Below are 13,324 nucleotides of genomic sequence, written 5' to 3' on the forward strand. Positions count from 1 at the left end.
CCATATATCTAAATATCCGGATTCGTATTCAAATTCGGATATCCGGATTCGGACATCCAGATTCGCATTTGAATTCGGATATCATGGTTCACATTCGAATTCGGACATCCGGATTCATTTTAATATGTTTAAAATAATTTTTAAAGGGTATTACATGTTCCAAATTACTCTTAAAATTGAGTAAAGAAGAAAACACATTTGGGTGGCCACCACCGCTCTATTTCATCATCAAGCCAAAAGAGTCTTCTCTTCTAACTTCTAAGACTTGCTTTGTCTTATTGCTAGGATCGTTTGGTCATTCATTTACTTCAAATTTAAATATCCAAGCCTGGGGCACAACCTATTGACGTTGTGACCCCACAAATGAACGGTTTGGATCACCCAATGAAGTGGGCCGTACAGTACTTTTTGAAAAATAATGCTTCATAGCACGCTTCATCATATAATTTCTCCCCATCAGACGACAACAACAACAATGCAACCTGTACCTACAAGTCTACAAGTAGGAGGCCTCCGGTTGAAGGGTCTAGATCATGCTATCATGGGGAACAAAGCCAAATTGTTAATCTTGGCCATTGAGGGTTTCAACCAAATGAATGGCTTAGATCATTTCCCTCATTTAGGGTTGTATAAAATTAAAATGAGTTTGCTTTTCATTTGGTCTCTTTTGAGAAGCTGGTGCTAGGGTTTCACCTCTCCATTGAAAGCCTAACTCTATCTCTGCAAACACTAACCATATTCACCTCTCCACAAAACCCTAACCATTACCAAGATCTAAACCTCTAGCCATTACTCATTTACCCCATAAGACTTTAGAAACCCTCTTCTACCCCGGTAAACCCTAGTTCGACCTCTTTTGGCAGATCCAGATCTAACCTAACTCTTTAATCAAAACCCAGATCTGAGCTCTAGCAACCTTTTCTCATCTCAGATCTATCAGATTTGGCAAGAACCCCACGATCTTTATCCATTTGCAATCACCACCTCTGATCTCCCACAGATCCATTTTCTGTTTTGGGAGAAGAGCAAACCTCTGGTTAGGGCTTAGCAAAGAGAAGAAGAAGCTTAAAGTAAAAAAATAAATAAAAATACTTGGATCATTTTCAGCTATCTTCTCTGTAAGTATCCTTTTAATTCATCTTTTATTCTTCCTGTGTGCAATTATCATTTGAGATGCCTCGCTTGGGTTGTGAATGAATTGATTGCCCCATCTATTTCAACTTACTTTGAGCTGATTTCATAAGATTTTGATCAGTGGGTTTGGTTTACATGTTTTAATTCCAGTCTCTATTCAGCCTACATTGGGTGAAATTGAGCAAGAGTGAGTAAATTTTCTTTTAAATAGGTTTTGTTTACTGTGCTGTGATTGCAAGTCTCCATTTCAAAAGAGAAAATGGTGATAATGTCAGTATTATTCCACTATTGGCAAATAGTATTCAATGGGTGATAGAGTTGAATCCTAAGTTCTAATTTTGGTTTTGATCTCGGTGAATATCTGGGTTATAGAGTGATGAAGTTTGAAGTCTTTTATCCCTTTCTTTGCTTTTAGTTCATAAAATAGCTGCTTTTTTTTATGGTTTGTATGATCAGATACATTTAAGGTCATGCATTTTCAGATGGTTTGGTTTTCCTTGAATAGCATTTCTTGCAAAAAATACTTTGGTTTTCCTTGAATAGCAAAAATTCTCCTAGTCTTTTCTTGTAACTGGATGTTCTTTTGGTTTATTGAGTAAACCTAGGAATATTGAGGATTGTCTAATGTTGAGAGTGCATGATGTTTCAGTTAGATTATATTTCAAAATGTTGATATGTAAAAGATATTTCAGTTTTTCTTATGGAGCTAAGATAGAGCTGTATGATTAATGAAATAAGTCATCACCTATAGTATCAATTTGGTCACTTATATTGATGTCACCATGCATTGAGTATAAACTGATCTTAGTTTTGGTGTTTTGGTGATGGAAGAGGAATCTGGTAATACCTTGTCTCATAAATTGATTCCAATATTTGACCCATAAATCACAAACCTGACCCTTGGGTGATTATATTGGCATAGCCCTCTTGTTTGTCTGATGAAAAATGATATCCACCCAGCCATGTTTTGGTAGTTGCATGATTGCAGCTTCCCTTCCTTAATTGGTTTGTGAGACCCTCTCGGGTGACTAAAATGAAATTTTTTTACAAGCTTTTAATTATTATAAGGCAAGCTGATTCAGTGAGTGTATCAAAGCATTAATGTATAGACATCATTTCTCAATTTGGTTCATGAGAATTGCCTTTACGAGTACTGTTGGAATTTTGGCAACTCTTTAGACATCAAAATACAGAGTGAATTGGTGCGGCTAACTAAACATGCTAGTGTTGATATCATTTCCCAGCCCCAGGTCATTACAGTTATATCTGCAATTTACATCTCTTTGACTTAGGTTTTCTACTTTAATTAGGTCGTGAGATCTTTTTGAAAATAGCAAGTGCATGTAGTGGCTCTTAAGTGATCTCATTCTATTTGGATTATCAAATGATGAAAACTTATATTGTTTTGGTTTTCAATTAATATGAGCTCACAGTGTTTGGTCATTAAATGATGAGTTTCATTCCAAGTTCTTCTCTGCTCTTGTTTTTACATTCATATGATTCATTGTTTTTTCCTTTCGAAAATTTCATAAATTTCAATAACTGTAGTTTTCATTGTTCACAAGTTGAAGTTGGGCCAACAACTTTTCACAGCAACCTTGATCTCATTCATCTGTGAGGTGGTTTGGAGGAATTAACTAGTGTTGATATCATTTCCCAGGTCATTACAGTTATATCTGCAATTTACATCTCTTTGACTTAGGTTTTCTACTTTAATTAGGTCGTGAGATCTTTTTGAAAATAGCAAGTGCATGTAGTGGCTCTTAAGTGATCTCATTCTATTTGGATTATCAAATGATGAAAACTTATATTGTTTTGGTTTTCAATTAATATGAGCTCACAGTGTTTGGTCACTAAATGATGAGTTTCATTCCAAGTTCTTCTCTGCTCTTGTTTTTACATTCATATTATTCATTGTTTTTTTCTTTTGAAAATTTCATAAATTTCAATAACTGTAGTTTTCATTGTTCACAAGTTGAAGTTTGGCCAACAACTTTTCACAGCAACCTTGATCTCATTCATCTGTGAGGTGGTTTGGAGGAATTAAAAGGCTCTTACTAGTCGATTTTGCTAGACGCTCTTCTTTTAAATTTATGTTTGGTTATGGTTTGGAAAATGAAGCTCAAGTGCCATTGCAAGTCTTTAGCATCTACTTATTTCAGCATGGATGTTAGGTTCATGTAGTTTATCATCAATTCCTGAGGTTGATGATTGGATGCTTTGATATGTTCTAAGAGGCAGAGGCGATAAGGAATTTCGGAATTGTGGGCCTTGCATAGCATTTCAGTGCGGCTGTTAGACTTGTATGGTTCATTGTTTTGTAAGTTAATCTACTTGGTTCTTTGATGTGTTATGAGTTAGTTTTGAGAAGGAATTCGAGCTCCGGAATTCCAAGTAGTTTGTCAGGAATTCGAGCCCCGGAATTTGATGACTGGTTGTTATGTTATCTTGGGTTTAAGTTTATTTTCTAGACGTGTTTAGATTTCCGGTTTCGAAGAATTTGACTTTCCTTTCATTGATTTGGATATGTTTTGAGATAATAAACGAGAGTGATTTTTGCGTTGAAAATCTTTGTACGTTTGTGGATTTGGAAATCTCTGAGTTTAGGGTTTGTAGATTTCATTATCCTTTCTCAAAGAAGCATGATCATAGGGAATTTGTTATTCATGTTTAGTGATAGGGGAGATTAGTTGGAATCCCTTTCTCTAGTAGAGGTGAACGTAGAAAGAATTGTCGTCCTACCAACTCATATCTTTACAATAATCTTTTTTGAATAAAAACTAGAAATTCTATAAACCTTTAACCCATTTTGGAACCCTATACTACTTATACGAATACACATAGAAGCCTATTTTCATATTAGACAACTAATTAAAGGAAAAAGTGTTTCTGATTGATCTACCAGATAACTTATCTAGTCCGTCGACCAGAAATAGAGTGGGGCCCACGTTGTTTGGGTGATGCAAACCATTCATTTGATGAGATAGGGTGTGCCCAAAAAATCATCTCCATTGATCATCCTAACCCTTCGATTTGTGGAGGTTTAAAATGGACGGTTTTTAACTTCGACAAATTTGTACATTTTAAACCTCCACAAATTGAAGGGGTAGGACGATCAATGGAGATGATTTTTTGGGCACACCCTATCTATGTCAGGGACCATCAAATGAATGGTTTGGATCACGCAAACAATGTGGGCCCTACTCTGTTTCTGGTCGACGGATCAGATAAGTTATCTGGTCGGTTGACCAAATAAATACTGCCTTTAATGAAACAAACTTTACAACCAAATCAAAACAATGCCATACGAGAAAACTTAGTAGCATATTTTTGTATTAAATTAGCTACAACTAATGAAACATGCTTTACAACCAAATCAAAACTGTGACACTAATTAATGATAATTTTAGTAGTGAAATTTAGAAGACTCACACCAATCATGTCTCATAAAAACATTAAAATAAAAGTTGATTATAGCAGAACAAAACCCAAATGAGCAAACATAGAAGTTCTTTTTCATATTAAATTATCTACAACTAATAAAAAAGATTTACATCGAAATCAAGACAATGCCATGCTAGCAAACTTAGAAGCCTATTTTTGTATTAAATTATCTACAATTAATGAAACAAACTTTACAATCAAAACTTTGATGCTATGCAAAGCCCTCTTCACAAAGAAAGTGCACACAATATATAAAAATATAAATTAATGAATATTTAAGACCCAAAACTCTAAAATTAGTAGCCAGCAAACAAAATCTAATCTATAAGCGTATTTTCAAAATAACACAACCAATCAAACAAAAAAATGCCAATCAAAATGTGACTTCCTGTGAGGATTAATTATAAAAAAGAGCGGCCCAGTGCACGAGGCTCCCGCCATTGTGAGGTCTGGGGAGGGCTAGATGTAGGTAGCCTTACCCCTGCTTTGCAGAGAGGCTGTTTCCGTGACTCAAACCAGTAACCACCAGGTCACAATGGAGCAACTTTATCGTTGCGCCAAGGCTCGCCCTCTTTCCTGTGAGGAATAAGAAGTCATAAAAATTTGCCACATTTATTAGCCTTGAAATTCGTGACCATAGTTAGTGGGAAGCTACTGAGAGAAGTGATGCAGGAAGCGAAAGTGGGAAGCGAGGGATTTGGAAAAGAGAAAAGGCGTTGAGTGAAAAGTTGTAAAGAAAGTAAAGACAAAACGTGTGCGAAGTTTCATTGAAAGGCAACATAAAGCATGTAATAAGCCTCATTGGAAGCAAACAAGAAGTGTATAAAAGGAGTAGGGTTATAATAAGTGGGAATTGCTAGCGTCCATCGCAAAAGGCATTTCGCGGCTGGTCTCTCGCACTTCAGAACAGCCACCTCATGAATGGATACAAAAGCTGTTGTCTTCATTCACGAGGTGGATGGTCTGACGTGTGACAGACCAGCCGCGAAATGCTTTTAAGATGGACCCTAGCAAATCCCATAATAAGTTAGGGAGGAAGCGACTGCTAGAAGCAATGTAGGAAGCGAAAGCGGGAAGGGAGGGGTTTGGAAAAAAAGGGCGGTAGGGAAAAGTTTTAAAGAAAGCACAGAGAAAATGTGTGTAAAGTTTCATTGAAATGCAACATAAAGCTCATTTGAAGCAAACAATAAGTGCATAGAAGGAGTAGGATTGTAACAGGTTAGGGAGTAAGGGTTAATGAAGGTAAGGGTTACAATTAGTAGAGTAGACTTTGCAACTAATTAGAATTACAAGTTTTAGGGATTTATAGTTTTGCATGTTTTATTCATATAGATTTAGGCTCATATGAGGTTCATTTGAAACTGAAGATGAGTTTTTAAATTTTATATATACTCATTTTTTAAAGACACTCCGGTATTTTCAAAAAAAAAAAAAAAAAACCGCTCGTCTGGCATTATAAAAATGCGAAAACACTCCTTTAGGAAAAGAACTTAGCTTCCGATGTGTATTAAGAGAAAAGACGCATGGGAAGCATTTGTGAAGCGCGCTTCCCATAAATTTGGGAAGTGAGAAGAACTTCGTTTCCAAAGCGAGTTTTCGGGCAAGCGAGCTTCCCATCCAACTAGGAAGTTTCCGGCAACTAGAAGTTTCTTGCAACTATGTTCGTGAAACCTACAATCAATACCTAGTCCTTAGTAATAAAAGCCCTTTATAATAAGAAAACTAATAATTTTACTAGACTTACCACTATCCATTTGGTACATCTATAAAGGACCTTTAGCCCATTATCTTTGTCCACTATTCTTCCATTGTCATCACTTGTATTTATGCATTTGCGATGAACTTGTGTTGTCCTTAGATAGTCTTCGTTGTGTTGTTTCTTCATCACCGTGGTGTGGAAACCCAGTCCATACAAGAAGAGAGAGGACATACATTTAGAAATTGGTCAAGGAAGAAGGATGAGAGTTCAAGGAGATGGATTTGAAAGATATAGTGAGACCGATATTCGTCGTTCAAAATTTGCATCTGACAAAATGATCAGACCACATAAAAAAAGGGCGGCCCAGTGCACGAGGCTCCTGCCATTGCGGGTTCTGGTGAGGGCTAGATGTACGCAGCCTTACCCCTGCTTTGTAGAGAGGCTGTTTTCGTGACTCGAACCCGTGACCACCAGGTTACAATGGAGCAACCTTACCATTGCGCCAAGGCCTGCCTTTTAGAGCACATATTTTAGGAATATAATTTCAACATAGATAGCAATCTTTGCTGGCCACTCTCTACAGATAGGTTTCGTGATTGATCAACTGTCTCAAATTGCAATTGTTGACGGCCTGTTGTGGTGACATTTTTTTTTTGAAAATTTAACACTGATGTAAGGGTTCTATTGTCATTTTAATTGTAGCTTTTATTATCGAAATAAATTTGTACGTTGAAATCTTTTAGGATTCTTAATGTAGGATCATGCCCAAGTTGAGTATATTTTTATTTAAATAAACTCCTGGCCAAAGGTGGGTGCGTCTCATGGTTTTCATTTCGCCCGACCCAACTTTCACCAATATTTATAGCTATTCCCGACCCTTGTCTTGTGTCTATGAGGAGGAAGATGTGGAGAGAAGTGAAAGGGAGAGACGTTTTGTTTGTCCTCATTCCTCCTTTATATTTGCCTTTTATCCTAACAATTGTCTTACATTGGGATTTACTGTTACCTTTTCTGTATCTCCCTCTTAGCTTTACTTGCAATCCTTATCACATGTTTGCCATGTAACCTTGCGCAAAGCGGTGGACAATTTCTTAGTTAGGAAGCGTTTTTAGAAAGAAGTGGGAGGTTGATTATATTTACCTCTTATTGTCTCTTTCTAGTTTTTGTCAATTATATATTCTATATGGCTTGTTCTTCGTGCAATTGTTTATGTTGATTATCTATCCTTTGTTTCTACATATCTCTCTTTTGCCTTTTGCCTTATGCTGATGGACTATTCTACGCTGATTGCTATTTTTTTGACAATGTATTTGCATTCCCTCTTCAATCATTTTTTTGTTCATATCTCTCCCTTTCTCTCTCTCATGCTTTCTGATTTATGTGTATTGTCTTTCATTTGGGTTGCTTGTTTGCATTATTTTAATATTTTTGAACAACCTAAACTGGGAAGCTCATAAGATTGTATTGTTTTCGATTTCACAACTCAAAGGTACAGGAGACGATAGCGCGATGAAGTCATATGTGCCAAGAGTGAAGATGAAGCAAGTGAATTGCAATTGCTACATCGATGGACCAGGTGATATAGGAAAATTAAAGGTGAATTCTTACGCCGAAGATGCAATCTATCATTTTAGAAACTATGTATTTTTTTCGAATGGTATTTTAGAAACTATGTATGTCATTATACTTGGGAGTATAGATTGTGCATTTTAGATTTTTTTGGTGCATGCGTTAACAATTCGAGTAATTAGTTTTAAATGTTTTTTGGTACTTGCATTAAGAATTGATGTTAGTTCTGTAAATTCTATATATCGGTCACACACCTCCTGGATAAAATGTATTACAATTCCTTGGGACAAGATAACTGGGGACATGACAATAGGTGTCTTAGGTCGTACTTGGAGTTAATTAGTAGAAGAATACAAGATGATAGTGTTCAAGGTGCAAATTGAGATCTGCATGACTTTGGGACACCTTCATTGATAAAAGTAAATGAGGGTGACTGGTTCTATTTAGTTCTGGGGTTGCTGTACCATATTTTTATAACCTGGTCGAGGGATGGCATGGAGTGGTATGAGATTACGGGTAACACTGGGCTTTGTTGGCGGGGCCATTTTTTGGCCTCTTGAAGGTTTTGAACGGTGTGCCTCAAGCTAATGGAACAATCTGTACTCTGTAGCGTGACCCGATCTCCGATGGAACAAACAAAATTCATTGGCGCCGTAACTTCTTGGTAAAGGTTCACTAGGTGGCCCAATTTCTGGGAGTTGTACTGCGTTTTTTCGAGAATGGGTGTTAATGTTGTGAATTTCCAAGCCACTTAAAGTCATTCCTAAGCTAATGAATTCTCTTAGGGCGATGTTTCCCTTGAGTAGGTGCTTTCAGTTCCACCATGGTGACAGCATGCGAGGATAACTGCACCTCGTTTGTTATGTTCTTGGCTCCATTATTGGGCTTCTTGTTTCTAAACTCGTCTGTCTCCCTCACAATGTTGTTGAGGATGCTGTCGTTGACTTGGGGCCCTGCTTATATCAAAGCCTTGATGCTAGGGAACACTTGGGCAAATAGTTTCCCAGAGTATTGAGGCACTTGGCTCTTTACTACAAGTCTGATATGCTCTTCTTCACTTGGCTTGGTTTCGAGCTTGGCGCTCTTTTCCCTCCACCGAGAAATGAAGGCAATGAAATGTTTTTTGGGTTTCTGTCTAGTCATTTCCTGGTCTCTCAGGGTGATCTCATGTTGGTTGTTGAATTTTTAGTGTTTATCAAACTCGTGCATGATCTCTGGTCAAGAATGCATCTTTGCAAGTCGATAACATGGAACCAATCTCTGGTGCCATCAGTTAGCTCATTTGAAAAAGTTGAGACAATAAATTATCATATGCTCCATGTAGCTTTAGTAGGCTGGCATAGATCCAGACATGGGATGTGGAACATCTGGGACCATTGAACTTGGGAAGGTCTAAATACAAAACTTGGGAGGAAGCCCGGATTCAGAGTAAAGACACAACCTCCATATCTAGAAATAGATTGTTCGTTCCTTGCACCTGCATCATCACGGCTTACAACTTCTTCATTTCATCTAATAAAGGGGGGGGGGGGGGGGGGGGGGGTAGATTGCTGTGTCACTTTGGCTACTGGATCTTTGGTTTCATCCGCATATTGCTCAGCTTCACACAGATCGACGAAAGTGGGTTGATGTGTTGCTGGACTTTAGGAAGACTGACGGATTGGGTGGAATCTCAGTTTGGTTCAGATTGGACTAAATCATAAGAGATATCAATGGATGCTTTGGCTGCTTCAGAGGCGTTCCTGGCTGTATAAAGAAAGTGGGGTTGTATAAAGCCTGGGATAAGAAGTTGGGAGTTGCATGTATGACAGTACTTAACAGTTATAAAATGTGTGACTGTAAAAACACCATTGATCTATTGAGAGCGATTAGAAACATAACAAATCATCATATGGAACATTATGCAGGATTCAGGGTTTGTTTCTAACCACAATAATTATATGATTTCTGTTTTATTTCACCTTATTGATAAAGTTATGATGGTAGTTGATTATATACCATTTAAGGCACCAAATATCATAGGGAGATGATAAATGCGCCCCCTTTTCGAGGACAACTATAAACTTTTCCTTGAAAATGAGGCGCATTTATCAGGAGAGGGGGTGTATTTATCATCTCCCAATATTATATTCTTAAAGTGGTACTTATTTATTTTTATTTATATCTCTATATTCTTTTAGTTCAAGGGATACATTCTAAAGATTTGTATTCTATGATTTATACTGTTTTCGCTCTTAACAAAGTTATTTTCTTTTGTTCTGTTTCATACCGAATACTGAGTACAGCTTATTGTTGCTATCTTAGGACCTTATCCCAATTCCTGATGGGTTTAATGATTGTATAACAAAGCCCAGGACTACTAATTGAAGTTTGTAATGCTTTATCTAAAAGCTGCACGGGAGAGCAATGCTTTGAGAAATATTTTTGAAAGAATTGTGACTATCACTCTCATGGTAAGTTCCAACTTCCGGATTCTTAATTACATCCAAACAGTTCTGTAGACCCACTACTAAATTGTTAGGTTGATTACATCCAAACAGTTCTGCATTCAGTTATCTACATGTGTGAGTTTCATTGAAGACCTTGCATCTGCAACTAGCATTACTCTCATAGGGAGTAACTTTTGTGTATACATCAATACATGTATAACACGTCTCAAATTGCATTTGTTGTCTTAGCAGGAGCCACATTCTCTTGTGCTATACGGAATTTCTAAGTTCTTAACTTTTTTATTCTTCTATGTAACTGTTAGAGAGCCACATGGAGAATGGAGAAGAAGAAGTAAAAAGAGAGAACGTGGGTATCCACGAGAGAAGAGAGTCGTTAGACTCCTCTAACTCACGCCCCAATTATATATATGCTTAAGAATAAGAAAATTACTGAAATACCCCTATTCATCTAACACTCCCCCTCAAACTGGAATATATATATGAGGAAAAGATTGTGAGCTTGAGCGTTGGAACCTTATGGTGAGCTTGAGCTCTCAAACCAATGAGGCCCACATTGTTAGGATGATCCAAAGCATTCACTAGAAAGGGCCTTACATAGATAGGGTGTGTACAAAAAATCAGCTCCATAGGATCATCCTAACCCATCCATTTGTGGAGGTCAAAATGGACAGACCACAAATCTGCCCATTTTTGCCCTCCACTTTTGGAGGGGTTAGGATGATTCAATGGAGCTGATTTTTGGTACACACCCTATCTATGATAGAGCCTTGCAAATGAATGGTTTGGATCCTCACAGAAATTGTGGGACCCATGTGAATGGTGCACTCAAGCGCACCATTTGGTTCCAACGCTCAAGCGCACGAACATATTCCTCTATATATATATATATATATATATATATATATATAGAGAGAGAGAGAGAGAGAGAGAGAGAGAGAGAGAGTTAACTGTTGGTGAGCTTAAGTGCATGAAAACATTGGTGCGCTGAAGCGTTTCTATTGGCTGGTTTGAAGTGGGTCCCACTATCTAAAGCAAGAAGAAAAACCCCCTTCCATGCCTTTCCTCATTCTGTAAAAAACCCAAATCCATCGCAGACTCTCCCTCTCTCTCTCTAAGTATCTCTTCTCTGCTGCAAGTGGGTTTGAAAACTATCGAGGTGAGTTTTCCACCCAAATCGATCCTCTCCTTGTTCTGTAAAAATCCCAAATCCATCGCAGACTCTCTCTCTCTAAGTATCTCTCTCTCTCTCTCTCTAAGTATCTCTTCTCTGCGTTGGGCTGAAGCAAACCATCGAGGTGAGTTTTCCACAGAAATCTCCGACGGCTACGGAGCATTGATCGATTTGGGTTTTTTACAAATCGCCTCTCTTCTCTTCTCCCCCACGGCTACGGAGTATCGATCGAGGGATTTGGGTTTTTTACGGAGCATCAAATCGCCTCTCTTCTATTGTTTGCTGATTTCTGAAGATTAAATTGTTTTTACGGTTTCTCTACCCTTTTTGGTTGGATTTTTTTTTTTACATTTTCGTTTTTTCTGAAGCTTAAAAAACTAGGGGTTTGCTGATTTCTTTGTAGGGGAAAAAAATAGGGGTTTTGTGTGTTTGAAAAATAGGAGGTTTTTGTTTTGTGTGGGAAAATCAGAGGTTTACTGATTTGGGGTTCGTTACCCACAGAAAACCCCTAGATAAGGGCTTCTAAATATAGTTTCTGGTTTATTATGTGGGCAGTTTAATTGTTTATGGTGTTTTCCTGTGTGAAAAAATTTGGGTTTTCTTTGTGAAAAAATTGGGATTTTTTGATTTGTGAAAAAAATGGGATTTTCTATGTGTGAAATAAATAGCTCAATCATGGTCTGTGAAATGCCCACAATCTGTTTGATGAAATGCCTAGAAGAATTGGGAAAAAATCACGGTTTTCTGTCTTGTTTCATTTTCTTCCTTGACTGTGTTTTTTTGTGTTCTTTTCTTGTTTCGGGAAATTTATTTGTGGAATGCCCACAATCTGTTTGATGAAATGCCTAGAAGAAGAGGGAAAATATAGGGGTTTACTGATTTCTATGTAGGGAAAAGTATGGGTTTTGTGTCTAAAAAATAATAGGAGGTTACTGTTTTTTTGTGGAAAAATCAGAGGTTTTCTGATTCTGTGTATGAGAGAAAATAGTGTTACTTAGTTTTATGTTGTTTTATGTTGTTTGAGACTATGTGAATTTTTGTAATACCAATTATCTTGCAGTATGCATTGAAACATAATGGCATCTTCAACCAATAATAGTGGTACGGTATGCGATGAATTGGACTCGAACTTATGTTATTGTAAAAACCCACTAGTTCGAAGAATCACTCGGACCAACAAAAACAATAACCAAGGCCGTTCGTTTTTGGCATGTGCTGATTATCCTGTGAGTAAACTTGCAATACTTGTTATCTATTTTGTTTTTTGAAATAGTTGTTGGAAAACTTATGGGAATGTAATGTTTAAATAACATGCAGGGCCACAATTGCAAATATTTTCGATGGGATGATGAGGCCGGGTCAGGTAGGGAGGAAAGGTTCAACACCGGATGCGCAGATGATGGCGAGAAGGGATAAACGAAGAACATATCAAAGCAGTTGAGAAGGAGATTGCCTTCCTCAAGAATGAGATCGCCTTCGTAACGCATGAGATCGCCTTCCTCAGGAATGAGATTGTCTTCCTGAAGAATGAAAATAGCTTGCTTAAAGTCTTAGCAGCTATAGGTATTTTGTTCTTCTTGTACCTTGTTCATGTTAAAGTATGAAATTTCGATGCTTTAAGTATTAGTCTTGGTAGGTTTTTTTTTTCATCTTTTTCTGGAAATGACAGTTGTAAATTGGGTTGAAACATGATGGGGTTGTTTACAATGTAGTTATTTTCATGGTTGGAGTTGAAACATTGTTCAAGACATTCTTGTTATTTTGGCTAAAACTGTTGTGCAATTTCCCCATCTTTATGATTTCTCTTATGACATGCTAGTCATTTTGTACTACTCAAATAAGGAGGGAAAAAAAGGT

The 13,324-nt window shown here is 37.3% G+C and overlaps 1 long non-coding RNA gene across 3 annotated transcripts in view; it reads left to right on the forward strand.

Annotated features, from left to right (window-relative positions):
* The first annotated feature begins 639 nt into the window (after positions 1 to 639).
* Positions 640 to 13,324, forward strand: part of LOC143876063 (uncharacterized) — a 28,771-nt gene continuing 16,086 nt past the window's right edge. The window contains exons 1-5 of one of the 3 annotated variants that reach the window (XR_013250297.1): positions 640 to 1,118; positions 7,767 to 7,873; positions 10,151 to 10,299; positions 12,528 to 12,693; positions 12,785 to 13,030. This is a non-coding gene — a long non-coding RNA (uncharacterized LOC143876063). Of the gene's footprint in view, positions 1,119 to 7,766; positions 7,874 to 10,150; positions 10,300 to 12,527; positions 12,694 to 12,784; positions 13,227 to 13,324 lie in introns of those variants that run through there. The other 2 variants (XR_013250296.1, XR_013250298.1) reach the window with 2 other exon arrangements.

Source organism: Tasmannia lanceolata, unplaced genomic scaffold, assembly GCF_043159265.1.
Source record: "Tasmannia lanceolata isolate RefF3 unplaced genomic scaffold, GAP_Taslan_0.1 ptg000004l, whole genome shotgun sequence".
Classification (NCBI taxonomy): Eukaryota; Viridiplantae; Streptophyta; class Magnoliopsida; order Canellales; family Winteraceae; genus Tasmannia; species Tasmannia lanceolata.